Genomic DNA, 5,372 nt, shown 5'->3' on the forward strand with positions numbered 1-5,372 from the left:
GCCCAATAGAGGGATGCTTTCGGAGGTCCTTGTCAAGAAATTGCAATTGACTCTCATATGAGCATTTGAAAATTGCCCTGCTCTGACTTTTTTCTAGTTTCCTGTCTAGAACTTGTAATGCTAATTACTCTTGCCTTTACTTCTCCTTCACAGTTCCTATTCACCAGTCCAAGGACTTTCTTTTCCCCTTAAAAATAAAAGTTATGCAATTTGGGAGTCCCTGTTCAGCATGGAAGAAGCCAGAGCGGTCTGCGTCCCTATTCCCTGTTGGCAATTTGGGTAACCTCTTCAGAGGATGGTGTGATAAGAATAGGAGGTAGGAATTGGCTAGGCAGGTAGGGTAAAAAGACACCAAAGAAATGTAACCAGTTTCTTGGCTAGAAGTCAAATCTCCGTGGGCCTCTTAGCAACATAGCTTGTTCCAAAGGCCAAAAATGTCAAAAGTATTTGGGAGCTTGTATCTAATCCTTAAAAGATTTTAGGGTTGCCTCTTCAGAGGGGGGAATGTTAGAGCAGCCAAAAGCCCCATAAAAATAAATCAGTCAATCAAAGGAAAAAATTAAAACAAAAAGTTACAGCCTTATTGTCAGCTGTCTGGTTACCTGGAAGACTTGCTGTTACCATTGCCCTGGGCATCAAAGGAGACTCAGCTGAGGCTCAAGGCAACAGATTTGTTGACATCACAGCAAGGAGAGTTGCTAAAGAGCCAGTGGGGCCACTACCAATATTAGGCCCCCTTCAATTCTCACCCTCCTACCTGAACCGGGCTTACTGGAGAAACCTGAATATATCACAGAAGAGGAAAAATGGGCCCAGCATCAAGAGGCTATGAAGGTGGAGGACTGGTAGATCCTTCGGGAAGGATGTCCTGTTTTGCCCAAAGCTCTAGGGCCATGTCTTCTCTTTTAAATTCACCAAAGTATGCAGCTGGGATCAACTAAGTTGAAGGAATTGATCAGAGACAGGTATTTCCTACCCCACCTGGATGAGCAGGTGGAACAAATCACTCGCCCCTGTGAAGTATATGGCTTGTGAAATGGAGAATCTTATCCTCCCTGAATAAGTTTCTTTTAAATTTTCTATGAGGCCTCTTAACTTTTAAAAAATATTTTTATTTATTATTTTTTATGAGTGTACTGCTTGCATGTATATAAGTCCACATATATTGTGCAATGTATGTGGCAATCAGAAGTGGGTGTCAGATCCCCTGGAACTGAAGTTACAGATGGTTGTTAGCTGCCATGTGTGTCCTGGGAACCAAATCTAGGTCCCCTGTAAGAGCAGTAAATGCTCTTAGCCACTGAGCCATCTCTGTAGCCTAAGCCTTCTTTTCTTTTCCAAAAATAAACGTGTTAATATTGAGAAAAAAATACGTGTTTTTAAAACCCATTTTATTTAATTTACTCTGCTTAAAGTATGCACGTGCGTGTGTGCATGCATGCGTGCGTGCATATGTGTGATTGTGGGCATGCCCATTCCTTGGCATAGATGTGGATGTTAGAGGAGAACTTTCTGGAGTAGGTTCAGACTTTTCACCTCATTGACTCAGGGTCTTACTTGTTTCTCCACTGTGTACAAACTCCAGGCTAGGTGGCCCAGGGAGGATTCTCTTGTCTCAGCCTCTCATCTCCTCTCAGAGTGCTGGGAATACGGATTTGTGTTCCCTCATCTGGATTTTTTTTTTTTTAAAGACAGCATCTTGCTATGTAGCATCTTGCTGGCTGGCATGGGACTCACTTTACAGATCAGGTTGGCCTCAGACTCACAGAGATTTCCCTGCCTCTGCCTCCTAAGTACTGGGATTAAAGATGTGTGCCACCACACCTGGCCCTATCTGGCTTTTAAAAAATATTTTATTTATTATTTTATTTTATGTGTATGAGTGTATTGTTTACATGTATATAAAGGCACCTGTGTAGTGTAATGGCCGTGGAGGTCAGAGAGGGTGCCAGATCCCCTGGAACTGGAGTTATGGATGGTTGTTAGCTGCCATGTGGGTGCTGGGAATTGAACCTGGGTCTTCTGGAAGAACAGCAAGTGTTCTTAACCACTGAGCCATCTCTCCAGCACCCTACCCCCAATCTGGCTTTTTATATGGGTTCCAGGGATCGAAGTCAGGTTATCAGGTTTCTATGGAAAGCACTTTCACCTGCTGAGCCACCTCTCTGGGGCTTACAATTCTTATATGCAGCAATGTTGTTCCCAGCTCCATCCCTCCCTTTCCTTGGTGACACTATGCAGGTTTTTCTGTGCATTTTTACAGCTCCATCTCCAACATATTTACATATATGTATGGGCTCAGACCATCTACAGCAATGTTTTTGGATGCTTCTCTTTCTCAACTCAACATAAATAACATTCTATTTGCTCATGTCTTCTAATTCATCCTCTAAATTGTAGCCAAAGTGATTTTTTTGTGTTTGTGCATGATGTGTATATATGCACTGTATGTGTGTGCATGTTCATATGTGAGTACATTTCTGTGTGAATGTGGGCATTTATGTGTGAAAGTCAGAGGACAGCCTTGGATATCAGTCTTTGCCTTCCACCTTGTGTGAGGCAGAGTCTCTTATCGTGCGTCACTGTTCATGCTCACTGTTCACGCCAGGCTAGCCGGCCCTTAACTTTCTAGGCATTCACCTTCCCTGTCTCCCATCTTGCCATAGGCTGACTGGAATTATGGATCTGGCTTTACCTCTAGGTCCTGGAGATCCAGACTCTAGTCGACAAACAAACCCCAAGTGCTCTATTCACTGAGCCATCTTTGGAAGACACATTCTGTTCATAGGTTAAAACACTTCAGAATTTTCCCTTGTCATCCCCAAATCTTGATGTGGCTTTCAAGGCTGTGTGTTCTTTGCTTCTTCCCTCTTTGCTGTCCTCTTTGCCCTGCTCCCTATACTATCTCCCGGAGGGACTAAATCCTTACCAGCAGTCAAGGCCACTGGTGAATGATAAAGATGGCAAACTCACTGCTTCTTCATCTGAGACAAAGACTTGGAGACTCTACCTCTCCTTTCCAGCAATCAGTCCAAACCTGCTCCAATAAGACCAAGGTCAGATCAGAACATAGTTCAACTTGGAGCTGTGACCTATGGGCCCTCTCTTCTTTGTTTAACCAACTGAAAATTTAAGGAGAGGACCTGTACCATACCACCAAAAAACACTTAAAAGGCCCAAGCCTTCCTGGGAGATTTGGATTTTCAGTTTTTAAATCCCCTCTTTTCTTGTGGAGAGCTTTTCTCTCTCTTTATGTATGTGTGTTTCTTTACTTTTATTAAAATTTGTTACCTATTTCTGCTATGTGTAAGATTTTTCCTGCCTTTTAATTCTTTAATTGGCAGAGAAAACAAATCTGATCAAGACTCAATAGATGTTAATGTGCCCTTTTTTCAGGATCATTTGGTGTGTTGAGCAAACCCTACTCATCCTTCAAGTGTCAGGATCAAATCCATTGCCCCACACTTCGCTTATATTCCACAGTACAGCATACACACACACACACACACACACACACACACACACACACACACACACACACACCTCCCATGATGCATTCATTCTCAAAGGACCCTGCAAATTTACTTCATAGGACATATCTCATGTCACCGCCAGAGTTACAGTCCAGTGCAATGGTTTGTTGAATGTTTCTCTTTCTTGTTTCACTGGAAGGCTTGAACCCTGGGACTCCTCTTTGATTTTGCCATTATCTCCAGTACCTAGCAGAGAGTTAAGGATTCCATTCATCAAGGAGGGGATAAATTAGTAAAAAGCAGTTGAATTTCTATTTAAGGAATCAGTAAGATAAGGCATAGACCATTAGATAAAATAGCAGCGTTTTAAAACGAAAAGGCCAGATGTGTGGTGGCACACAACTTTAGTCCTAGCACTTGGGAAGCAGAAGCAGGCAGATCTCTGAGACTAGCCTGGCCTACATTGCAAGTTTTAGACTGGCCAGGGCTACATAATGAGACCCTGTCTCAAAAAAAGTAAGGAAAAAAGAAGAAGAAACATTAGAAAATTTTTTTCTGAGATTCCAGATCTAAAGATGAACAAAGGCCACCCCCAATATACAACTTCCTCTTTATGGTGAGGAGTTTATATTTCAAATGAAGAATATGCCTTACAGACATAAGTCGTGGGTAAATGTGACAATTAGGAAACAATATGCTTGGAAATAGGGTGTAAGGAGAATACAAATATAACTCCAAGAGACCGTGGCAGGAGGCAAAGCTATGATTTGAATCCATGGGGTGTGATGCAAGAACATCTCTGAGAGCAGCTCTCTGGCAAGCAGAGTTTGCTAACAGTGATTTACTGTTTGCCCCTCTGTGAATAGCTGTGGGTGATGTCTCCCCCAGTGCATAACAATCACCCCACTGTACCATAGAAGCCTTCTTCCATTCACCTCATATCAATTATTGTTTGCAAGAATAAGGGAATGGTAGATTAGAAATAAGGTAATGAATGAACAATGTGTATAAAGTAAACCAGAACTCACAACTCCATTTTCCCCCTCACAAAAAAGCTCTTTAGACAGTTGAATTTATTTGCTATATAATGTAGAGCAAGGCTTTATCTTTCTTTTCCAGCATAGTATTTTAATTGCCTTACTAATATTTAGACTTAACAATATCCACTTGGATATGAGTTTGTTTAAAAATGTAATTACCTAAAGGTAATTTATACTACTCATAATTAGATTAATTGGTTGATTAAATACCACTTTGTAATTTGCCATTTGGCCAAAAGAATGATGAAAATAAAAATACACTTGTTTATGAGACCTAATTTAAAGCCCTTTGCTTCAGGTAGAGGAAGGCCCAGCTGGAAGCGAGAAGTTTTTCCTGGCACAAACATACTCAGAGATAAATTTATGCTTCCAGTTGTTCCAATTCTAACTTTTAGATTATGTGAGAAGACTATATTGGTATCAACTGAAAGACTTTTCGAGGCTGTTTTTGATGAATGTATGGTTAGGAGTAATTTTATAACCAGAAAATTAGAGAAAACTCCGTGTTGTCCTTGCTTTAACATGAAAACTGTGAAATAGAAGACAGCTGTTTTAAGCATCTAACATTATGGTGGTTAATTATGGAGAATGAATATACTTTAAAAATGGTGTTTTGGGCACTGGCAAGATGGCATCGTAGGTAAAGACACCTGCAGCCAGGACTGATGATCCTAGTTTGATCCCTAGACCCCAAATGGTAGATAGAGAGAACCAACTCATACAAGTTGTTCTCTGACCTTTATGCATGTGCCCATAGACACTTGTACACATAAGCAAGCAAACAAACAAATAAGAGCTGAAGAGATGGCTAAGCACTTAAGAGCAAATACTGCTCATCCAGAGGGCCTGAGTTTGCGTT

Source organism: Nannospalax galili, unplaced genomic scaffold (assembly GCF_000622305.1).
Source record: "Nannospalax galili isolate Female #2095 unplaced genomic scaffold, S.galili_v1.0 scaffold128, whole genome shotgun sequence".
Classification (NCBI taxonomy): Eukaryota; Metazoa; Chordata; class Mammalia; order Rodentia; family Spalacidae; genus Nannospalax; species Nannospalax galili.